The sequence below is a fragment of the Myotis lucifugus genome, unplaced genomic scaffold (genome assembly GCF_000147115.1).
Source record: "Myotis lucifugus unplaced genomic scaffold, Myoluc2.0 scaffold_168, whole genome shotgun sequence".
NCBI classification, from domain to species: Eukaryota; Metazoa; Chordata; class Mammalia; order Chiroptera; family Vespertilionidae; genus Myotis; species Myotis lucifugus.
The window spans coordinates 2,069,091-2,095,320 of record NW_005871216.1 but is presented as its reverse complement, the minus strand read 5'-3'; positions in this window follow the sequence as shown (position 1 = coordinate 2,095,320).

Genomic DNA, 26,230 nt, shown 5'->3' with positions numbered 1-26,230 from the left:
TCAAACACATTAAGGGAGAAATAGTACCAATCTATACTAATAAAAGGGTAATATGCTAATTAGACCGGGAGACCTTCCGGGACACCTTTCGGACATCCTTCCAGATAAAGCCATGGTGGCAGGGCTGAGGCAGAGGCGGTTAGGCGAGCAGGCCAGTGGGGAAAGGCAGTTGGGGGCGAGCTGGCCAGTGGGGGAGGGGGGCCAGTTGGGGGTGAGCAGGCCAGCAGGCAGAGTGGTTAGGGGCAATCAGGCAGGCAGGCAGGTGAGCAGTTAGGAGCCAGCAGTCCCAGATTGCGAGAGGGATGTCCGACTGCCTGTTTAGGCCCAATCCCAGTTCCAGATTGGAAAGGGTGCAGGCCAGGCTGAGAGACCTCCCTCCCCACCCCATCCACAAATTTCATGCACCGGGCCACTAGTCATACATAAACTGTTTCAGGAAAGTGTGGAAGAGGGAATACTTCCCAATCCTTTTATGAAGCTATCCTTATCCTGCTATAAACACCAAAGACTTTATAAGAAAGAAAATATTACAAACTAATATCTTTCATGAGCATAGATGTAAAACGTCCTTTTAAAAATCATCAAATAAAATCTAGGAATGCATCCAAGTGGGGTTTATTCCAGAGATACAAGTTTAATTTAAAATCATTTGACAAAATTTATATTCATTCATGTGTTTTTTTTTTAAAGAAATAAAACACCTCTCAACCAAGAACAGAAAGGAACTTCTTCCACCACCCGCTAAAGAGCATCAGTAAAAACATATAGCTAACATATGTAAAGATGAAAGACTGAATGCTTTCATCCTAAGGTCAGGAACAAGACCACTTACTTATTAACTTAAATCACAACACACAAAAAAAATTCCTTAAAATGAATCATAGATCTGAATGGAAAAGCTAAAGCTATACATTTCCAGAAGAAAACAGAGAGCAAAATCTTTGCAACCTCTATGTCAGCAGTGGGCAAACTACGGCCCGCGGGCCGGATCCGGCCTGTTTGAAATGAATAAAACTAAAAAAAAAAAAAAAAAAAAAAGACCGTACCCTTTTATGTAATGATGTTTACTTTGAATTTATATTAGTTCACACAAACACTCCATCCATGCTTTTGTTCCGGCCCTCCGGTCCAGTTTAAGAACCCATTGTGGCCCTCGAGTCAAAAAGTTTGCCCACCCCTGCTCTATGTTGACAAGTATTTCTTCAATAGGACACAAACAGTATGAAAACAATTCGGTAAATTAGACTTAATCAATATTAAAAAATGCTCTTCCAAAGACAATAGCAAGAGAATAATAAGACACCCCATAGACTGGTAAAATATTTGTCATAGATAAATCTGATGAAGGACAAGTAGCCAGAGTATATAAAGAACTCTTACAACTCATAAGAAGACAAAAAATATTTTTGAAGTGAGCAAAAACTTGGAAAAGACACTTTCGAAAGATACAGGAGTGGCCAACAAATAAGAGGCTCAATATTATTGGTCATTAGGGAAGTGCAAATTAAAACCACAGTGAGATACCAGAACACATTGATTAAAATGGCTTAAGTTTAGGCTGATAATATCAAGTATTGTCAAGGATGTGTAGGAACTAAAAGTCTTAGCAGTGGCAACAAAACAATACAACCACTTTGGGAAATATGTACTTTCTCATAAAGTTAAACATATATCGATATATTGACCCTACACTGTGGCAATTCCACTTCAAGGTATTTCTATAAAACATATGTTCACACAACAATCTGCACACAAATATTCACAACAGCTTTGTTGATATTATCCCAACTGGAAACAACCCAAATGATCACCAATGGGTGAATGGATAAACACATTTTGGCATATCTACAGAATGAAATATTTATCAAATCAACCAACCAATCAACCAATCTTCAGAGCAATGCAACACATGGATGAACCTAAAATGCCATGTATACAAAAGTGTATATACTGTATGATTCCATTTATCTATACATGAAATTCTAGAAGACAGCAACCTAATGTACAGTGACAAAAAGTTGCTTGGCAGTTTCTTGTTGTCAGGGGTGTTTGGGGTTAATTGATTGGATGGGCAGAAATAAACTTTTTAGGTGATGGTGGTGGATATCTTTTTATTTTTGTATTTTCCACATTTACCTAAAATTTATTATTATTATTATTATTATTATTATTATTATTACCTGAGTTCTTCCCCATGCTATTGTCTGTGTTCATGGGTTATGCATATCTGCACAGATGTTCTTTGGTTAAACTCTTCCTGTCCCCCCTCAAGTGCCCCTTCCCCCCCACACACTGAGCTCTGTTATTTTGTTCCATACATCCATACCTCTGGCCCTATTTTGTTTGTCAGTTTATTTTATTCTTTAGATTCCACATATGAGTGAGATCATGTGATACTTGTCCTTCTCTGACTAGCTTACTTCACTTAGCATAATACTCTCCAGGTCCCTCCATGTTGCTGCACAGGGTAAGAGAACCTCCTTTTTTACAGCTGCATAGTGTTCCATTATGTAAATGTATGGTGGTGGATATCTTGATTGTGGTGGTGATTACATGGGTGTATACGTTTGTCAAAACTGATTAAGGTGCACACTTACAAAGGAGAAATTTTTGTGTATAAGTAATATTTCACAAATCCTGGGCTCCCAGGATACTTCCCAAAGGTTCTGAAGGGGGGGTCCCTCACGTTTCTGGAGATTTCCCTATGAACCCCTGCTTCTTTGTTCTATGAATTCCTTCCTACCTCATTTCTCACCCAGTTCTCCTGTTCCAGTTCTATCTAGTGTTTCACCGGAAAATTCTCTTCATCCCCCAATGCACCAACACAGAGCCATGCTGTACAGAGCATCTTATTGAAGGTTTGGTGATGAGGGAGGGAAGTCACATCACAGGAGAGGAAGCAATTAAAGCTGGCTGTCCAGCACGACGGTGGCATTCATCATCCGCCCTTGAAGGCGGTGACTCAGCCTCCACTCCTGGCTGCAGCCTGCCTGGGGCCTTGCTCCTTTCTCTCCTTGATTCAAGGGCTAAGACTCAGACAAGGGCTAACAATAGAAAACCCTCAAGTCCTATTATGTTGTAAAATAGAAAAATGTCAATTTATCTCTTTTTTTGACATCTCCCATCATGATGAGTCCTGGTACCTAAATTTGCAGAGTGCAAAATGCCAGCTGAAGTAACTTCTCAAGCAAAAGAGCATTTATTTCCTAAAAGGAAGCTTTCCCAGATTAGTGAGTTTCATCTGGGATCCTTGTTTAAAATGCACATAACTGTGCCCATGCCAGATGCAGTGAATAAAAATGTCTTAGCCCAGAACCTTGGAGTCTGCATTTCAGCTAGCACACCACCTCACCAAACCTTCCTGCCTTGATTTTTTTTTAAACCGTTTAAAACAGAAAAAATTATCCTTGTTTTGTGATTAAAAAGTACTCCCAATATACTCTACATGTCCTCTAGTCTGGGCTCGCTCACCCTTGATTCCGGTAGTTGATATTTGCGTTTTAGGTATAGGCCTGGTTCCTCTCCCAGGTTTTGTCTCCGTGGCCCAGACTTTGGAAGACCAGCCTAGCAATACAGAAGTGAGGGTGAAGCCACAAAAATGTCGTTGCCATAGTCTTTCCTATGGGCTCCCAGATTGTGTTTGAGGCTGGTGACCTGGACAACATCTTCAAACTCCGTAATATGAAGTCTGTCTATAGCTCTTTAAAGCACAAAGTCACCCCAAACAATGATCACTGCTCTTAATCACAGATGACTGTGGGCGGCCCACGCCACCAGAAGGTTTCACAGCAAACTCTGCAAACACGCTAACTGCTGGCAAGCATGTGACTCAGCAATTCCCCTGCTGGGTATCTACCTGAAAAATCTGAAAACACTTGTTTGCAAAGATAGGTGTGCCCCTATGTTCATTACAACATATTCACAATAGCCAAGACATAGAAACAACCCAAGTGTCCTTTGATGATGATTGGATAAAGGTGTGACATATACAATGGAATACTACTCAGACAAAAAAAGATGAAATGTTGCCATTTGCAACAGCATGGAATGATCTTAAGAGTATTGTGCAAAGGAAATAAGTCAGATGGAAAAGGGCAAGAACATTTCACTCATCTGTGGAATACGAAACAAAAAGCAACAAATGAACTAACAAAACAAATTAAAAAACCAAACTCACAGACACAGACAACAGAATGGTGGTTACCAGAGAAGAAGGGGTTTGGGAGAAAGACAAAGAGGGTGAATGGGGTCAGATACAAGGTGACAGAAGGAGACTAGACTTTGGGTGGTGACCTCACAATAGAGTATACAGATGTTGTGTTATAAAGTCACACACCTGAACTTTGTATAATGCTATTAACCAATGTTACCCCAATACATTTAATTTTAAAAATTAATCAGAGAAACTTGTGAAAATGCAGTAACTGAGGCTTTACCCCCAGAAACTGTGATACAGTAAGTCTGGGCTTGAGGCACAGGAATCAAGGTGACTCGGAGACAGGTGGTCTGAAGACGATGCATAACTTAGAGAATCATGGTTACTTGTAAGCTCTGTGCTAGCAAGGATGATCTGCCACTCTTCTCTAAGTGACCCTGCACCTGTCCATCTCAGTCCCTGACATGCAGCAAGTGCTCGAGGAAGGACCAGGATTTCGGCTTTGGTGTGTGCAGGAGGGATGGTTCCAGATCCATCAATACAAACCAGAGAACCGATGGTTCCACAGTGTTCTTCTATGCCCCCTCAGCACTGCCACATTTTGAACACTTTGCTATGTGCCAGGCACTTTATCTGATTTAATCTCCACGATATCTCCAAAGGGGATAACGGAGGCTCAGAGAGTTTGCTAGCCATCTAACGTCACATAGAAAGTAAGTGACGGTGCCCAGTTTCAGACTAGTCATGAGCGATTGATCACCAGACCGGAGCACCTTCCGCACAGCTCACTCCTGGGTTTGGAGGAAAGAAACTGGGAGGGATCGCACTTGGCCTGCTGGGGCAGGTGAGGCGTGGAACCCATCGTCAGCGTGTGTGTGTGTGTGTGTGTGTGTGTGTGTGTGTGTGTGTGTTGCCAGCAAATGTGTGTTGCCAGCAAATTCCTGATTATAAGTAATTGCTTAAAACAGATGAGATTTTCCCCTTGTAAGTAGATATCATAGCCCTGACTTCATCCCCAGCCAATCAGCCCTTGCTAGTTTGCATGCTACATATGTACAGCATGACTCAAAGGGCCCTCAGGCAGTGGGTGGGTTAAAAATCAATCAAACAATAATAATTTTCATGTGAGAACACCCTGGCTTCCCAGTTGGCTGTTCAGTTTATGGTGAGTCATGGATTTCCTTTTTAGGGTAATATCTATCATACAGCATGACTGGTTATAGGGAATACGTAATATCCACTATCTTATGGGAAACATGTTATTAAAACATTACCTAATGATAGATTTACCTGATAATAATCCCTAGGATTAAACAAAAAAGGTAAGGGAGAGATAGGGGAGGGATTGCAGGGAACAGAAAGGTGAATAGGAAATAGCCCTGGTGTTTGGAGGTAAATAAAAAAGGGTTTTGTCTGGAGCTGGGTGTTGCAATAATCCTTACTGTAATCATGAGAAAGGAGGTGAGAGGAAGGGAGAGTCAGGGAGAAAAATGGAGGAGGAGAAGTGAGGATGAACATTGAAAATTAATAACAATAATGGGCACCTTTTATTGCATTGTTAGTATATGCAGGCACTGGGCTAATTATCTCACATACATCCTCCTCTTTTTTTTTAAATCCTTATTCCAGGATATGTTTATTGATTTTAGAGAGAGGAAGGGAGAGAAAGAGAGAAACATATGCCACGACTAGGGATTGAACCCGCAACCCAGCTGTGTACCCTGACCAGGAATCAAACCTGCAACATTGTGGTGTATGGGACAATGCTCCAAACAACTGAGCCACCTGGACAGGGCCTCATTTATATTCTCATTAAAATTCTGGGAGTCACTGCCACTACCATTCCCATTTCTCCCATTCCAGCCAGTTCGCAGAGGAAAGTGGCTGAGAACACAGACCTGGAGATAGATGTCTGAGCTCGCATCTCAGCTCCCTGTTTACTAGCTGTGAAACCTTCATTTTCTCTGCCTTGGCCTTCTCATCTGTGAAAGAGAGGCAATGGTAATTTTGCCCACCTTATAAGGTTGTTTAGAGGACAAAAGAGATGAATAGATGAAGCACCTGTAAACCCAAATAAATGCAGCTACTGTTGCCAGTGGAAAAAACCTGAGGTCAGAAGTTAAATCATTTGCCCAAGGTCACAGACCTGGGATGGTGGCAGAGCTGGAATTTGAATTCAGCTCTGTCTGCCTCTAGCTTCCATGTGCTCTCAAACTCTCAGCTTTGGTTAATGGGCACTAAAGGGAACATAATAACAGGGCATGTTCTCTAAGGTACATGATGCCAACTACCACCATGTGAGTCAACCAACCCCAAATTTATGGATCACTTTATAAACACAGAGATCACCTCCCACAAAGACTGTCAGCTCGGGAACCCTCTTATTTTCTAGAGATATGGTTGTTTTTTTGGCCTGCATGATGTTGGTTGGTACGGAGCTATACATTTTTTTGAATTGCCAAAACTAAAGTTTTGTGAGACCCAGATTTATATCTTCTCTAGACAAGTAGGAGGATCTGAACCAAGATCCCTAGATTCAATAGTCAGTTATACTCGGATACCTGTGTATACTCTCACCACTCCCTACTGTCTCCCCACCCGGCCACTTCACACATTTGTTTCCACGACCACCCATTGAATATGGGACGCCAGGACTTAAGCTCCTTTCCTCAGTCTTGATACCTTAGCTCAGTGAATTTTTCCAGAGGGTGGAGTCTTGGTCCTCCCCCACTTTGTCCCCCTCTTCTGAAATCTTGCAATTATCCAAACCCCTCTCTCAGACCGGGACTCCTAGAGAATCCAGCTCCCTGTGCTGGTCTCACCAGCACGGACTCACATCTCCTGAGATCTTCCGAGATCTCCCATCAAACCTTCTGTTGGACTTACCAGGTCGATGAGGACTTCCATGTTGCTCTCCTTTCTGGTGACCAGGAGGCCCAGGCTATCCCAAGATGTTTGTCTGTCCCACAGCCCAAACTGGGCATTGAGAGGCCTCTTGCCTGAGGTCGTGTTCTCTATCTGTCTCGGGAAGTTTCAGGGTTTCTCCTCCACCCACCATCAAACCCACCTTGCTCAGGTGTTGCCAATATCACAGTAACACTCACTTAACGTGTGGGCTTGCAATCACTGACCCCCAGCTGACCTCAGAGAGGCTGGCTCCCTCCAGGAGCTTCAAACTCAACAGCTCAATGTTCACCAGCCCCAGTAAGCACTTCCCTTGTGTCAGGTTCTCTGTTGCTGCTGAGTCCCCAGTGACAGTGATGCTAGCCTTCTTTCTAGCACCAGTTAGTCTTATGTAATCATCATAATCTGCTCACTACTCTGTGAGCAGGGTCCCCATTTTACAGGTAGGGAAACAGGCTGGGCAAAGTTACTATTTTGTCCAATGACAAGTCTGTCTAACCCCAAAGCTCCATGCTCTTCCTGTCTAGCAAGCACCAAAGTTCAGATCTATATCATGGAGGAAGGAGACTGGGGGAGGGGAGGGTCATTCAAAAGAGGGAGAGATGATAGCTCACTGAAAGGATCCGGAAGGATCCATAGAGGAGTGAAGTGGAGCAGAGCCTTTAGAAATGAGGTGGTCTTTATGGGGGAAGAGAATATTACATCGGATGCCACAGCTATAGATAGTCTCCTGGGTGGAAAATCTTGAGATATGTCATTTACTTTCCCTGGCCTGTACATCTTCACAGGAATGAAGAGACAGCAAAGGCCAGCCTATTGGGGATCCTTGACTGTCACATAAAGGGTCTGGGACTAAGAGGTTCTGGGGAACCCTGGACAGAGTTTAACAGTGACTAATTGTAATCATTAGCCCCAGAGAGACACTCTGCCTTCCTCTCCTTCTTTCTGTTGTTGAGTCCTCTTGCCTTAGGCCTTAGTGTGGGGGTTGAAGGAGTCAGCCCTTGTAGTAGAAAATTCACGGGCTTTGAAGATTGATTCCAGCTGGAGAAGGGGGCATTTGACCAGGGACATGAGGGACAAATGAGATGTCAGCACTTAGAGATGAGGGCAAAGGTGGAGAAACAAAAGTGAGCAAAGGAACAGAAGCAGGACTTTAGCAGGCATATTTGGGAATAGTGGCTAATTTACTCTTCCTGAAATGGGAGGTGCCTGAGGGGCTGGGGTGTGACGTGGGTACAAGGCAGGAATGGTGGATTTTTGATACACGTCAAGCTAAGGAGCCTTTATCTAATCTAAAAGGGAGGTCTGGAAGGATTTTGAGCCAGGGAGTGAGTGATATTGATGTCTCGGACAATAGTCTACAGGAGACTAGAGACAGATGCCAAGTAGAAAACCAACCTAATACTTCAGGTGAAATGTGATGGGTGTGTGAACGAGGACAGTGGTGATGTGATGATGGGCAGTAGGTAGTGCTCTTTCTACCTCAGGCATTAGGAATATCAGAGCCTGGTGGTAAACAGGACACATTCTTGTCATTTTATTCTTTTCTCCTCCTCCTCTTCCTCCTTTTTCCTCCTCTTCTCCATTCCTTCTTTTACCTTTTTCTTCTATAATTATTTACATTTAATAGTCCTTTAGACTTATTTTCACAAGCATTTCCTCTTTTGGTTGTTTTTGAATAATTTTTTCAACTCTATAAGAATTAAAATTGGCTTCTGCTAGGAGTAACAGAAACCCTTAATAACACTAAATTTCTTTCTCTCTTATGTCATGTAGGCAGCCCAGGCCCAGTATGGCTGCTTCTTGATTGTCAGACCCAGGTTCTTGCTATCTTCCTGCTCATTCTCAGTTCATGGCTTCCACCTGATGATTCAAGATGCCCCTTCAGCTTCATTATTAGGTCTGTTTTCAGGCAGGAGAATGGGAAGAGAGGACACTGCTTGGAATTGGCACCCTCCACTTCTTTAGTAATCTTCTAATTACTTCTAATCAATTAGATCTTAATCACATTACATACTTAGGGGCAAGAGAGCCTGGAATTGGAGGGCTTTATTGTGGGTCATCATTTGCTAGAGTTAAGACCTGCTAGTGTGGCAAAGAGGAAGCTATGCCCTGATGGCCTGTTCTAAGACCCATGCAGAGGAAGTCAATTGCATCTCTGGTGAATCTATGCCCTGGGAAACATTTTCTTCCCGCTGCCCAGTCAGGCCTGAGCCGGGTGCCCTGAGTGGTGTGAAGTACTGAGTGTGGGATCTACCCTGCAGATGCGGACAGGCTCACAACCTGCAGAATCTCAGAACTGGAAGGGATCCTGGACCGCCCCTTCCAGACCTCTCTTCCACTCCATCCTATATGAATCGTCTTCAGCTTCTGCTTGCACATCCCCAGAACTGGAGGCTACCTCTGAGGCAGCTTACTTCGTGAGTCACAGTGCTCATTTCTTACCCTGAATCATGTTTGCTGCCTGGTAACTTCTCTCCAACAGCTCTGATTTGGCTAGGAAACAGGTCTTGCTTATTCCTCACTCCACAAAAGAACCCATTTGCTATGTGAAGGCAACTCTCACGTCTGTGTGTCCATCTGTTTGTCCCCTGCTTTCCAACTAGTCTCCTCTGTTCTAGAGGCGGTGTGCCATATGGTTAAGCTGACATGCTTGGGAGTCACCAGGCCTGGCTCTGACACAAGCTGTGTGATCGTGAGTGACTGACACTTTCTGTGCCTTTGTTTCTCCGTTTATAAAATGAGGCTGATGTTGTCCACCTAATGAGGCTATTGTGAAGCTTAAATGAGCTAATAAACACAGAGCCTGCCACCACATATAGCAGTTGTTATCATTTTATAATTAATAATATTAAAACATCCCTGACTCCTCTTCCCTCTGGGGTAAGCTGTGATGGGATATTAGATAACAAAGGGGAAGAAACTTTTAACTCTCTGGGGGGAAATTAGCATAAAAATGTCACCTACAGTTGTGACCAGGAGCCACCCTTTTTGCTTTTGCTCCCTCTGCCAGTCTCCCTGGATTGCTATTGCTGTGCATAGAATCGCCTCCTGGGACATCTCTGGTTTGCTGCCTCCATTTGCAAACTGCCTCCTGGGAAGCTCCATCTGTTATAATAGGCACTAGCATTCCTTGGCTAATTTGTTGTTGTTGTTAACAGAGCAGACAGAACACAAATACACAAACATACTGGAGAACTCCGGGACTGTCTGCATTATAGAGGGAAAAGGATCAGGAAGCCGGGATCGGATTCCCACCTTACCCCCAACTGGTGTGTGACCAGGGGTAAGTCACAGTGCCCTTCTGGGCCCCTGGTTTTGCACAGCCTCCTCAGCCACAGCATCCCATGGCCAGAGAAAGGATGTGCCGTGGTCTGAATTCCCCTGGGATCTCTTTCTCCCTACTTAGGGCTGGTCCAGGTGGGACCAGCATCTCGGTGGAGGCTGGGTGCATGCCCAGGCAGCCTTATGTGGTCTGTGAGCCAAGCAGAGCCCGCCTGCTACCAGGGTGTGATTGTTCTGGTGATGTGGCAACACCTGGCAAACGAGTCCCATCAGGACTGAGCTAAAAATAGGTTGTGTTCTGTGGGGCCCAGGAAAATCAGCATGAGATTGGCCAACCAGGCAGAACCAAGGCCACCACAAGCCCAGGGGCACAGTGACCAAAGAGAGAAGGTTTGGTTAATTACCCACATGCATCCCTTCCCCCCACTCTCCTCCTGTTCCCAACCCACATCGGGGGCCAGTGCCTTCTTCCCCCCTCCTCTCTCCTCTACATCTGATCAACCGACTTTTGCAGAGGTGCGCTATATCCCGGAAAGAGCTGGTGTTCAGGTATCAGCGGACTTGGGTGCAAACCCTGCCTCTGCTATTTTGTAGCTCTTTGGCTTTGAGCATGTGATCCTTTTGAGCTTCAGTGGCCTCAGGGATACAATGGTGTTCCTTATACCTACTTCTAAGGGTTGTTATGAACACTAAAGGCAACATGTGTAGAGCCGCGGTTGGAGGAATGTATCATGCATCTGTATCACCTGGGTCAGGGGGCTTGCTAAAAGCCAGACTGCTGGGCCTGTCCTCAAGTTTCTGATTCAGTGGGTGAGCCCTGGAGTCAGACCACGAGGGCTTGACTCCCGCTACTGCCCACTAACAGAGTGATTTGGGGCACGTCCCTAAACTTTATCTGGAAAATGGGGAAATAACAATTCCTACTTTATGGTGTTGATTTGAGGATTACGTGAGTTAATTCACATAAAGCACTTATGGGGTCCAGCAACAGCGAGCATTGAGTAACTGTGAGCTTTTAGGAGTATCAGAGTCTGCACAGAATAGGAGTTCAGTACATGTTGGTTTTCTCTCCCTGCCTACAGCTGTCAGCTCTGCTCGAATCTGTCTCCACGCCGCCCCTCCAAGGGGCTTGGTGTTCTCAGCCTCGCCTCTCTGTGCTGGAGGAATTGGGCACCAAGGACCCTGGTGATCACCAATGACTGAAGAACCTGAAGCCCTGGGACGGAACGGGCTTACCCGAGGGGATCAGGTCTAGAGGGATGGAACTAAAAGTAGACCCAGGTTTCCTGACTCCCCAGCCAGGACATTTTCCATGACATCCCCCTGGGTCTGGAGACAGGCTGGCTGTCCCCGCGTGTGCTTAGGAAACAGCCGGTTCCCCACCCCACACCTGCGCCGCTGCTGAGCATTCGCGTTATTTCTCCTTTGATTGTTCATGATGGAAGATGACACAGCTGTAAACACCAAACATCTGAGTATAAATGAATTTCTTTTGGATTTTTTTTTCCCTTGGGCAAATGACTTCAGAGTGGAATTACTAGGTAAAAAAAAAAAAAAAAAAAAAAAAAAGACATGCATGCCCTAGCCAGTTTGGCTCAGTGGATAGAGCATCGGGCTGTGGACTGAAGGGTCCCAGGTTCGATTCCCGTCGAGGGCACATGCCTGGGTTGTGGGCTCGATCCCCAGTAGAGAGCGTGCAGGAGGCAGCTGGTCAATGATTCTCTCTCATCATTGATGTTTCTGTCTTTCTTTTCCTCTCTCTTCCTCTCTGAAATCAATAAATAATAATAAAACAAAAACAAACAAAACAAAAAAAGTACAGGAAATGATATAGCTAGAGAAGAAAGCTTAACCTAGCAATGCTTCCAGAGGAAGGAATTCCTCATTTCCCCAAAACCTTAGGATGGGGATGTTGATGTTTGAAATGAGTTAGGGAGCAGGAGAGCCCAGAGCTGAATCTGAGTTTGTGTGGAAGGCGGCCGTGACTGAGAGGGAGTTCTGCACTAAGGGTGCAATGCCTGGCAACTGCTGGTAATGTCCCCAAGAAGTCGTGTTTAGACCAGGGCTTCCCAAGCACTAATGTGCATAGGAATTCCCTGAGGATCTTGTTAATATGCAGAATCTGCTTCTGTAGGTCCGGGGGGTAGGGAGTGGGGAGGGAGGGCAAGGGTCTGTATTTCTTTCTTCTTTTTTTTTTTTTGTTAATAATGAGAATATTTTCCCATTGATTTTTAAAGAGAGTGGAAGGGACAGGGAGAGACATAGAGAGAGAAATATTGATGTGAGAGAGACACAATGATTGGTTGCCTCCCGCATATGCCCCAACCAGGGTGGGGATTGAGTCTGCAACCAAAGTATGTGCCCTTGATCGGAGTCAAACTGGGACCCTTCAGTTCGCAGGCCGACACTAACCAATGAGCAAAATTGGCTAGGGCCCAAGAGTCTGCATTTCTAAGCTCTGGGTGATGCTGCTTCTGCTGATCAATGGACCCCACTTTTGAGTAGCAAGAGTTCAGGTTACCCTGCCTTAGTTCAGCTGTTTCTCTGCCTAACCCACTATTCCCATCATTTTTCATACCCAGCTCCAAAGACTTCCCTGGATCGACCATAACAGGCCCGTCGAGGTGTCCCTCTTCTCTGGTACCTGTGTCTGTGACTCTCGCAGCACTTACCATACTGTACTAAATTGTTTGTCCCTCTCTCTTTTTGAAGGCAAGACCAGTCTCATGCATCACTATATTCCCAGCATCTAGCATGATTTGGGCCTAATTATTATGATTGAGTGGGTAAATGGGTAGGTAAAGGGGTGGGTGGATGGATAGATAGCTGGATGGATAAATTAATAAATGAGTGAGGAGAGAGGGGAGGAAGTTATGGGTTAGGAAAAGCATGGTGAGCAATCAGATTTGGCCTCAACATCATTCTTGTCTAGTTGGGGACATCCGAACCATACTCACTACTGAAAGCCAGAGTCAGTGACCCTCTTCTGATCACTGCCAACTCTTTCCACACCCACACCCCTGCAGACCCTGAACCAAGAATGAACTCAGATAGATGAATAAGATCCAGGGCTTAGGGGTCCCTCACAGGGTGGCTCTAATGAATACCAGAGAACAAAAAGCAAGTGTTGGCCATCTTTCTCCTGCCAGAGTTATTTACACAAGTTTCCACAGCAATCCCCTTCATCGCTTTTACATGCCTATTACACGGTTCTCTGCGGGGAAAGGTCTGGAGTTGGTTAGCTCAGTGGATTAGAGAGTAAGTCCTTCAAAGCCAAGGGCATCGGGAGCCTTTTCCCTCCTCTGCTCCAAGGCTGCAGGGTAACTGCCCCGTCCTGGCCAGCGGTGCCCATGGTCTGACTGGCCCAAAGATTAGAGAGTGAGAACAGGTCAGCTGAAATGAAAGGAGGTGCAGTGAAGAAGAATGAACCTGATCTTTGATATCAGACTATCCTAGGAATAAAACATGGAGAGCTCACTCATCAATTGTATAATCATTTTTTTAAAAAAATTTTTGAAGTAATTTTAAACTTACAGAAAAGTTGCAAGAATAGTACAGGGAACTCCTAGGTACCCTTTGATCAGATTCACCAGTTTTTAACATTTTGCCACATTTTCTATCCCATTCTCTTTCTCTTTTAATTTTTCGATTGAATCCCTCTGCTTGAATGAGAAATGTTCAACAAAAAATTACATTCTGAAACAAAAATTTAAAATAAAAAGTTATTCACAAGTCACAAAACTAAATAAATGTAAAAGAAATATACCTAAACTTTAAAATGATACTGCTTCTAAGTATGTAACATTTATACTTCCAAAGTTATTAAAGCTTAAACCTGCAAGAAGATTTTTGGGACACTCTGTAATATTACATATTAATGTATAATTTATTTTTTGGAAACATTTGAAAACAGATGGCATATATCATGCCCCATATATCACACCACTTAGTACTTTAGTGTGTATTACCTAAGAACAAGTATATTTTCTTATATAACCTCAGTGAAGTTTCAGGAACTTTAAAATTAATAGACCACTTTTATATACAGTCTATATTCCAATTTTTTCCAATTGTACCAATAATGTCTTACATAGCAGTTTTTTCACCTTTGAGTATCTTGAGTAATTAATTACAAGGTACATTTATTTCTGTTTGTATTCAGTTTTACATTTTTCCTTGCTGATTTATTTTATTTGTTGAATATTTAGGGCATTAACATGCTTCCAAAGTCAAAACTATATAGAGATGTTTTCTTCCTCCCTGATCCCGTCCACCTCATTCCCCCAGCCCTTTGTAGGTAGCCAATTTTGTTGCTTTCCCATTTACTAGAGGCCCGGTGCATGAATTCATGCACAGGTGGGGTCCCTAGGCCTGGCCAGCGATCGGGGCTGGCCTAGGGGAGGGACCGTGGCAGGTTGCCGGCCCGGACCGCAGGAGATTGGCTGACTGTGGGAGTGCACTGACCACCAGGGGCAGCTCCTGCATTGAGCATCTGCCCCCTGGTGGTCATTGCGTGTCATAGTGACTGGTTGTTCGGTCATTCTAGTCGTTCTGGTCATTCCGGTCGTTCAGTTGTAATGGTTGCTTAGGCTTTTGTATATATAGATTGTTTCTGTATTTCTTTTTGCAAAAATAAGCAGATAGATATATTTGTGTTTTCTTCTTTCTTACTCAAAAGGTAGTGTCCTAAGTGTACACATTTGCACTTTGCTTTTTCCTGGCACTCACTCCACACCAATGTATGGAGATGTGCATACTTGTGGGAGATTATTATGGCCACAAGTTATTTGCTGCTCCTCCATGTGATTCACTTTGAACAGTAATTGCTTGTGGCATAAGTGCTGTTCAGGTCTGTTACTGTATATTTCAGGTGTATTTTGTAGTTTTCTTTGCATAATTTCTAAACATTTCTCATTAGAAAGGATTTAATCTTAAACAAGTGACTTTATCTTTCTGAACCTCAGATTTCTCATCCATAAAGAAAGGGGCACATGCCCAGGTTGAGGGCTCTATCCCCGGTGGGGGGTGCGCAGGGGGTGGCCAATCGGTGGTTCTTACTCATTATTGATATTTGTATCTCTCTCTCCTGCTCCCTCCCTCTCTGAAACCAATAAAAATATATTTTAAAAGAAAAGAAAATGAAGGGGTATTCTAATAGGTTTCTTGAAGAGTGATTGTGAAACATGAATGAGGTAAAATGCAAAATAAGTCCTGTACAAATCCTAGTCTCCTTACTCCTTTCCTTGAGGCTCATGCTTGCTTTTGAGGAGGGGGAGGAGGGGAATCATTGGTCACAGTTGTCTAGCAAGGAAATTATCTGGGTCAGTCAATAAGCCAATCAATATTGTAGAGCTCACCGTGTACCGAGAGCTGTGACCATTGCTGGGGATATAATGGTGAGAAAATCAAACATGGTTCCTGCTCTCATAGAGCATCTGGTTGATGAGCATCTCCCAGTAAACTTCGGAGATTTTACAAAATCAAAATGCAAAGCCAATTAGCAAGCCAGGCCCTGCAATTAACAGATTCTACAATTGATTCCCACAGGGAAGTGGAGGCTCTAAACACTTTTAGAATCCAGATTCCAGTTTGAATCATTCTGCAAGCAGATATCACCTAAAATGAGAAAGAATTGGAGCCAGAGGGAACACGTGGGGGAGGAAAAAGGGGACAGTGGGTCCTGATCCGACGAGGAGCACACGATTAATGAGTGACGAGAAACTCAGTATCCAGGCTCCCAGGCTGGGGCACTTTCCAACACACACCCACTGTCATTTTATTTTCCATCTGCATCTTTTTTCACTGTCACGGACATACCAGGATTTCAGTTGTCGGTGCTGATGGTCTAGGGAACATTGGCCAGAGAGGAACAGCCCATTTCTAAGAAAGACCTGATATGCTAATGTCATTAGGTCATAAAGCTGCAACTCAATCCACAATGAAGGCCATTTAACAAAACTGTATTGACATATAGAGTTAGAGTGGGGAGCAAATGAGACAAAATCAGAATCACTCCAGGATAGCATTGTTTGGAAGCAGACACAATCGTTTACTATCTGTGTGACTTTTACCAGGTTATTCAATTTCACTGAGCTTTCTTTTTTGTCACCTTTAAAATGAGCATGTCTCTGTGGGCACTGTGGAAGATGCTACTAGTTATTCCCCGTTTGGTTTCTCCTTCCTCTGGACTAATAGAACCCCCAGTTCTTAGCTGGGCAAATGGCTGTCTGGAAGGAAGATCACATTTCCTCAGTTCTCACTGTAGCTAGGCATGGCCATGTGATCAAGTGGGAAGCTAGCAGAAATGCTATGTTCAACTTCCAGGAAATATCCTTATTCATAGTGCAACAGTGTGATGAGTTTCTACTTCTACTTTTTCCCTGCTTTGGGGTGAAATAGTAAAAACTGGAGCTGGATGAGCTACCAACAGGTATCCTTGGGAATGAAAGACACACGATGAAGTACAGGATGGAAGGTGTCTGGGCCGCTCTGAGCACTGAACCACTCCTGAATAGCTTACTGATATTACGATGTAAGATTTATTTTTCTATTATTTCTAAACAAGTGCTCTTTGGGGACTGGAGTATCTCATGCAGTGATGGGAGAAGTCCTAGCAATATTAATTCCTTGCTATAATGGGAATCTGTTGCTTTTGCCTGCCTGGCTTCCATTGTTCCCACTATTAATTATTGCACCTCAAGCTTTCTTTGAGGAATGACCCTTTCCCATAGCGTTGGTGCAACTGTGATTAAGTTGCATCACCTTTTCCTAAGCTGGACCAACTGAACTTTGAATTTGAATGGAAGTTGAATCTTGGACATTTTAATTAAAGCAACAAGACTATCAGAAGTGGATGTGTCCTAGAGGTGGTGTCAGGGAAAGCATAAATTAAGATGTGTAACGGAAAAGCTAAAAACAGAAAATCACCATTTACAACTAGCATAATGCTGAATTCAAAAAAAGTCATCAATGGGTGCTAAATCATTAGGTTAAAAAATGTTGAGCAATGGGATATTTACAGCCTCAAAGTACCACTCTATAGGTTATTTATCAATTACAAAGGCATAAAGTTACCTCCACAGTGGAGAGAGCTGGTGGACACCACTTAACCAGATGATCAAAGATAATATCCTCAATGATGGGACATCCTATGGTCCCTGATATGAGGCCCTGAGATGGATTCAACATCACCTATACAGTATTCATGGTGAAACTAAACTGATTAACCTGAATCTAATTACCAAAAATAAATAAATTCAGATTGAGGGACATCGTGCACAACAACTGACCTAGAATCTTCAAACATTTCACTGGCATAAAAAGAGACTGAAAAAAAAGATAGTTAAAATGAATGATCCTTGATTGAATCCTGGATAAACAAAACAGGGCAGGAATAAAAAACAGTTTGGGGACAATTGGGGGAATTTGAATATGGATTGCATATTATATGATATTATAATATGTACAGTATATTATCAATGTAAGTTTCCTAAGTGTAAAAACGGTGGTTATATAGGAGAATATTCCTATTTACATGTTCTTAAGGGATCCATGCTTAATATTTGGGAGCAAACTATTATGTTGTCTGCATAATATTGAAATGGTTCAGCAAAAAGGTAAAATGGATAAACACAAGGAGAAGAGAGAGAGAGAGAAGGGGGGAGAGAGAGAGGAGAGAGAGAGAGAGAGAGAGATAGGGCAAATAATGTCCAATGTGAACACTTGGTGGGGCTACTCAAAGGGCAAAGGCACTAATGTATTATTCTTGCAACTTTTCTGTGAGTTTGAAATTTTCAAATAAAATTTTGGGGGGAGTAGACTCTTTTCCTTTTTCATCCTTAGAGTGAAATACAAAACCTTCAAAGCAATTCTTCCCTCTTCAAATCACATGTTCTGCCCCCCTTTTTAAAATTAAAGATAGGAGGATGAAGAGGCTAAAGGGAGAGAAATATAAGTTGATGGAAGGTGCCCCAGGCCCTTTTTGCTGGAGAACATGTGAGCCAGGGGTGTGACCACGCATGGAGTGTGGAGGCTTTCCACTGGGAGGGACACTTGAGGTCACATCTGGGTTCAGTCTGTGTGACAGTGGCCTTCAGGGTGCTCTCAAGGCAGGCAGAGTATTAGAAAGGGGAGCAAGGAAATCGGGGGCCTCTTACACCAGTGATAAGGCCCTGCTCTCTCTCCAGTCTTAGTTCCTATATCTCTCCCTTCAGTCTCCTCCCCTCCACCCCCACAACTCTCTAGCCCCACAGACCTGCCTACTCCTCAAACAGGCCTATGGAGCCCAAGTCCTTACTATGCATAGACGGCCCTCCACCCTGTGCCTCAGCCAGCTCTTTTCTCACTCAACTCCTTTTCCATGTTTTTGTTCCTATGAGCAAACCATTCCAAACCGTCTACGCTTTCCCAAATTCAACACTTGCTGCCTCATATTTCAAGGCTGCCTGCCTGGAGAGCCGCCCCCCACCCCGCCCCCTCTGCCCTGGTCTCTCCAGTGAACATCCACACCTCCTTCAGCCAGCCCTCAGCTCAGTGCCTTCTTCTGAGAGCTTTTCCTGCTCTTTATTCCTGCTCCGGAAGTTACTGCTTCCACCGGTTTCTGGTTTCTGCTTGGCTGGCCCCAGAACACTCTCATTCTGTTGAGGTGGCTAAAACCCTTCTCCTGATCAGCCAGCCTCCCCCCATGATTTTGTGATCTTCCCAACACCAAGGATGGTGTCTGACTCACTTTAGTGCTGAGAGAATATCAGACTTTGGGTTTGTGAATGGATGAATGGATGAATGGATGAGTGCACAAGAGGTAGACTCCATGGTTAATTATGATCATCAACAATAACAATCACAATGCTATTGATAACGAATACTTGAGCACTTATTCTGTGCCAAGCTTTTACCCAAATTATTAAATCCCCAAAGGAATCGAGGGGTGTTGGCCTCGAATAATAAGAGCTAATCAGTAGTGAGCTATTACCATGTATCTAGGCATGTGTAAGCATTTTACATGCACTTGCTCACTAAGCCTCACACTAGCGTCATGGAGTATAATAAATCTATTACTATTTTCTTTTGATAGATGAGGATACTGAGTTGAGGCCTTGACAAATGAAGGTATTTGCCTCAGGTCACACATCTTGTAAGTAATGGAGCTGGGATTCATCTCCTTAGAGTCAGACTCCATTATCACATACCTCCAAATGCCCTTGCTACAATTTAGAATAACTGTGACTGAAAGGAGTAGTTTTGAATATTTAATGTAGTCATTGCAAATGGTTCTCAATTTCAAAAAAAATTTTGGGGGAGTGAAAATGTGTTTCACAGGCCTAAACACACAGCACCTCGGAATGGCTGTCAGTTATTCCCAGCTACCGTGATATTTGACATTTTCAGTTGTATCAGTTGGAATAGGTAACATGATAAAACATCTTCGCATGAATAAATGCAGAAGACATGACCAGGAGTGCTTTGGAAAAACCATTCGTTCTGGATTCCTAAGTCATAATCCTCTAGTAAAAGGGCTTGAGATGTAGACTTGCTGGAAACAAACAATAGACTAAACATTGCATGCTCACATCCGTGCCAGAACATGGGATGCTAGAGGAGCCAGACTTGCCAGCTTCAATCTCTGGCCCCTTGAAATACAGAGTGAAGCTGAATCTAGGAAGTCCACAGCATGTGCATTGATTCAGCATTAATGCCTGAGTCATAAGTGGGCTTTAGTCTTAGAACCAGTGTGGGGCTTGTCGTCTTCCAAATCCAGAATCTTTGGGAGCTAGAGTCAGAGGGAAGGAGCTGGTGACAGTGATGTGACAACAAATCTGGAGTCAATAAATTCAGGGCTCAAATTCATGCTCTTGGTGTGAACCTGGGCAAATTAACTTCTTTGAGCCTCAGTTTTATTATCTGTAAAATGGGAATAATTGTACCCACCTTATAAGTTTGTGAGAATTCAATGAAAAATGCCTGTAAAGATCTAATGAATAATAAATAACAAAACTTGCGCACTTCCAATGCTAGACACTGCTTTAAGCATCTTTTAAAACATGTATTAACATTTAATTCTCCCAAGAACACTTGAAGAAGGGACCTGGAAATCAATAAGCTCCCCAGGGACATCAGAGACCAGGGAGCCAGGGATAGAAGTAGTCAAATCCATAGACTGTCCGACACAGAAGATGTAGCCAGATGCCAGCCCTTCGCCTCCACTCTTGAAGGCTGAAGGCAGACTGACTTTGGAGTCAGACAGACCTCATTCTCAGGCCAGTTTTCCCACTGAAGGCTGAGCATCTGCAGGCATGTTACTCAACCTCTCTGAGCTGTAGTTTCCTCACTGAACAAAGAGGTAGCAATGAGGATTTCCTGAGATAAGGTCTATAATGTGCTTAAATTTAAGGAGTGCTCAGCAATGGCGATGCTTATTATTATTATTATTACCATTTTTATTATTATTTCTCAAAAGTGAGCAGTCCACAGCTGTAGCTCCACCCTTGCCTCAGACCAACCTTAATGTGGGTCTCAGCACCTTTTTACTCTCCCAAAGAAATTCAATATCGCCAAAGATGGATTTTCCTGGAGATCTTAGCAGGGAGACTGAGGAGGTGATTTACATGACACATTCCAGAGCAAGGGTTTGAAATCCTTCTTTGGCATCTTTCTTCTCCTGAGTCTATTTTTTTGTGCTGCCCCTAAACTTGCTCATCTGTTTACCACATCAGGCTCTATTCCCCCACTTTCAAGTTCTCCCATGATCCTCCCTCAGTCTCTTACTCCTTTTTATTTCTTGACCAAATTTCACATCTAAACTTGCACATCCTACTCTGTGAACCCAAAGGGCTGCCATTATCCAGCTGATCCTCTTGGAAGGTAGTTTAACTCTTTAGGGATCTCAGCTCCATCCCCACCCCACGCAGCCTACCGAAGTCCCTTCTAAACAAGTACAGAGCCCTCCCTGAATGGTGTTCTAGTAGAATTTCCTGTATCTAATTCCTTTCTACTCCATGTACTACTAATATTGGGTATTTTGACACATAATAAGCACTTGGTAAATGACAATTGTTATTATTATTTGTAGAAAATTCTTATTTGTTCTTAGGAAAACAGGCTTCTTACTGAGCTCTACTAGGAAATATACATAACTAATGGAGTAGTTTTGCACTAATTTATACCTTTATAAAAACAAAATGCATCTTAGAGTGGCCTTCTCTAAGATTTGCTCAAATGATAAAGACACCACAGTTTTACATGTCATATCATTTTTTAAAACTAGGATTTGCTTGTATCTAACCAATGAAATAAATCAATAAAGAGGGTTGAATTGGTATGGAAACGTTCTCGCCTAGTCTCTAAATAACAAGGACATCTGCTCTTTATAACAGCAGTAATCGTTTGGGGGAGAAAGGGAAACAAAATAGCCATGAGTTTGCTTGATGTAGAATACAGATGGCCACCAAGCAATATTAGCAGTTAGGCAAAATCATCAAAATTCCAAATGTCATTCATCTGCTTCCAGAGAATTGGACTAGCATGTCTTATTGAATCTCTTACAGAGAAACAAAGGTGCGTGTGTGTGTGTGTGTGTGTGTGTGTGTGTGTGTGTGTAACATATACAGTACGTCTTAAGCAGTTTATGTCTATTTCAATCATCTTCCTAAAGCAGTTAACCTTAACCCCAAAGCTGATGAATTCTGCTTTCCACCACAGCTGGAGAAGAGGGAAGATCTGCTATTTTGGGGCAGAAAGGGGCTGACCATGGGATTCCCCTTTTTAGAACTATCTGCTCCATGCCCGACTTTGCAGATCTTGATAATCTGTCAAGCTTCCATAGGACTTTCTAATTCTTTTTTATTTTGAGTGTCTTCAGTTTAGGGACATGAACCCAAGGCATTAGAGATAGGGGATCTGAAACTAGGAGAAACAGATCACAAGAGACAGAAACTACGGGGAATAGCAGTTACTGAGCATCCACTATATCTCAGGCATGCTGCCAATGGCTTTTACTTATATGATGAAGTTTCATCTTCACTACATTCCAAGACATTGGTATTATTATTTCCATTAAATAAAGGAGGAAACTGAAACTCAGAGGGTAAGAGGTTTGTCCAACTTCTCGGAGCTAGTAAGGGGCAGAGTTGAATAGTTTCTTGGTCTTCTGATTTCAGCTCTTGTGTTCTCTTCAGTATACTACTATAACGTCATGAGAGAGAGAAAGGAGGCAACGGGCTATGGTTTCCATAGTAAAACTCCTTGGATGCTTTTTGGGGTACATAAGGTGGTGGTAAGAGCTCAGGCTTAAGAGATAGATAAGACAGTGCAACTTACTTGTAAGACTATACTAGTTGTTAAAATAGTGGAAACAAATATTTTATACTAATTCATAAATCACTGCTGGCCTGGGCTCTTGAGTAGGCCCCTTTGCTGCCTCGGCCATTGGAGACCTTCCCCCAAGACTCCTCAGACTTCTTCCTTCAGCAACCAAATAATTAAGACATTGAACATCAGGGAGCCTCTGGGACCTTAATTCAACTTTTTGGCAATCTATTCTGAGTCATAGGTTTCTATATGGCATCAGTTGTTAACAATCTTGAATATTGCTGGTGCCCATAGCCTCCTTGCCCTCCTTCACAGATCCAGTTCATCTACACAAGTTTTAACTTGGCTAATATGGGTAGCAGAGTCTTGATTTATGTGATGCTAAATCTGGGAAATGGGTAGAAGGAAATATAAAGGCAGAAAGAAAGGGAAAATTAATTGATCTATGGAATCAAGAGTTGAGAAGGAGATATAGGAAAGAAAATAAAACCTTGAAGGCTGAAGTTTGAGATGTTGTCTCTGTATTTGTTGGAACACTGGAGCACACAGTATGTGCTTTGCTGGAAGCATAGTGTGTGGTTCTGGAACAGCATAATTTAATGAATTAGTAATGAGAATTGGTCTTCCTCAAAGTTCCCAAGAGACACAAGGAAAAAGTTGGGATTTGACCTTAATTACTACTGGACTATGTCCCTTTATAGTCAACTCTATGTAGAGATGAGGCCACCCAGAGCCCTGCATTTATGAAGGTTACAAAAAGATGATCTCTAATACTCCTTCTAATGTTAACCATAAACAAAACACCTGAATTGACCCCTCCAAGGTTGTTCAACTTCTACAGGTTCTATAGGTAAGATGAAAAATTTTGGGGTCACACAGTACTGGACTCAGTGGGTAAGCCATAGCCTTGGATGTACCTATAAAAACGATGCTAGAAAATCATCTTACCTCAGTATTTTTGTTTGCAATTAGGGAAGACAATATTTATTATTGTTGCTTTTAAAAAGTTGTTTTTGTTGTTGTTACTATTTTTTTGAGTTCCAACTATGTGCCAGACACTCTGTTTTATGTCTATTACTTAATTGCATGCTTACAGCAGATCTGTGAATTATGTATGATCATTTCCTCTCCACAGAGTAGACCCAGAGAATATGAGGAACTTGCTCAATAACTCTCAGCTACACTGTGGCGGAACAGGATTCACAGTGCCCTTTCCTGCTCCAAATCCACTGCTTTTCCCTTTACAACATGCAGCTTCTCAGCTGCCTGAAGACCCCAGAATGGAAGGCATGAATAAGCTGTTGTAGGGAGAATGCTCTGAAAACTATAAAATGCCATAGAACTATCAGGGGTTTAAAATATATTATTAACTACTCATCCTTTAAAATACTCATTTTTACTTTTTGTCATTTCATCAGAATTGCCCTCCATGTTTGGGGTGGAAGCTGTTTTGCACCATCCCGATCCCCTTTGAATGAAGAGCTTGCTGGTACACCAGCTACTGGCAGTGCTGTCAGCAAACAGCCTTCAGAGATGCCCCGGCTGCGCGTCACCTTCCCCAGGTCACGCCCTTCCTGGGGCAGCCCACATCCAGTGACTGATCGATGGAGGAGTGTGAAGACTTGGCCACCTCGGCCTACCTTTGGACACTTTGAAGGGTCATTCTGGTTCCAGAGATCTCATTGAGGTTGGCCACGTTTGCTGTAGGACTTGCATCCTGGATTGCTCTTCACTCTGCCAATCCTGCTTCTGCCCTCACCCCTTCTGCAGATGTTAACCCCAAGCCACTCCCTACAAATGTCCTATGGGCTAAACACTTTCTGAGTTTGCTTCCTGGGGGACTTGGCCTGTGATGATATTGTTTTCAGTTAGTTCTTTATGAGTTGGAAATACTCTGCTAACCTTTACACCTCTTGGGGGCAAGGAGCTCATTTTATTCATTCCTAAAGCACCAGTACTTGGCCTGCCACTAGGTCCAGAAAAGTTACTCATTCTATGCTCACTGAAGGAGAAATAGACCTGTGAACTTCAGGATAATAATATTAGTTAAGACTTATATAGTGTTGACAACCTGCCAAGTACTATTTTAAGAGCTTTGGACATATCAACTCAACCCTCACAATAACCCTAGGAAGTTATTACTATGATGATTATCATTTCTATTTTTTAGATGAATAAAGGAAGTACCTAATGCTTATACATTCTCCTAAGGCCACATGTCTAGTGGCGGATCTGTGTTTTAATTGCCGGAAGCTCAGCCTCCTAACTGCTGCTCCTTCCCGACTCACTTCTGGTCCCCGGCACATACCACGTCTCCCCCACCTGTTTACCAGAGAGGGTGGGAAGGGAGCAGCGTAAGGGAAGGGGGCTGGGGTCATCACAGCATGTTTCCTAGGCACACTGAAATGTCTGCTCCCTGTGCCTGGACTGCTGGCTGGCATATAGGGGGAGGGCTGCAATGCCCCATGTGACTTTGGTGAGCAGCAAGGTTTGGGAACCACTGAGGCAGGTGGCACTTTCAGGCACGTGGGGCGCCCTTATAACAATGCCCAGCAGAGGCCCAGGGATGTGCAGTGATGGGCTGAGGCACCATGGCAGAGAGGGAAGCAGCCCAGTCTCTCTTCCAGGGTCCCAGCCAGGGCTCTCTGAGCCACATTTCCTGAGGTGGGCCTGAACCAGAATCTGCCGGGCAAGGGGCACCACACACCTCACACGTGCATCCAGTGATTCCTCGGGAAGTGGAGGCTTTGGGGCTGACAAACGCTGCACCGGAAAGGGGTGGGGGAACCCCTCGAGAGGTCAGCAGAGCCAGCTCGCTCTGAGCATTGTCCTTTCCTTCCTCCAGCAGGATGCCAGGAGCCCCGCAGAAAGGGGCTCATTTGTCTTCATTCCCAGCACAATAACTCGCTGCTGGCCTTTCTCTTGGGCCTTGTTCAGAGCAACAGGATATAGCCTCTGCCAGGAGAGAAGGAAGGAAGCAGGGAGGGAGGGAGGGAAATAACAGGAGCTTGGAATCTCCAGGCCCCCAGCCTGGACACAGACCCTGAAAAGACCCGGGACTGTGAGGGGAAGGCGCAGCGGAGGGGGTCTGGGTCCAACCAGGCCCGTAGGAGAAACCGTTGTCAGTTGCTGGGCAATCCTTAATCAGATATAAGATGAGTAACTCTCAAAAGCTGAGCTATCATGTCTGCATGGCCTCTGTCCAACTTCTATCTTAATCTAGTCTCCCCTGAACATTTGGAGAAGGAAAATAAATAGGGTCCATGCAGAATAGGGCCTTCTTTCCTTTCTCCGTCGATATTAAAAAGAAGAATGTATGCTTTGGAGCTGTATTTTTTTCAAGCTCTTTTTGTGATTGAGATTTTTGTCTGGTTTCACCCCAGATCGACAGCAGCATACACTGTGTGTGTGTGTGTGTGTGTGTGTGTGTAGGTGGGTGGGGACAGAATAGGGACATGGTGGGGGCTTAGTCATAGGAGAGATGGAGAGTGGGGTGGGTTGAAGAATGGAAATCTATGTTGCAATCTAGCACAGTAGGTATCATCAAAACAATGAACAGCCAATACATTCTGACGAATG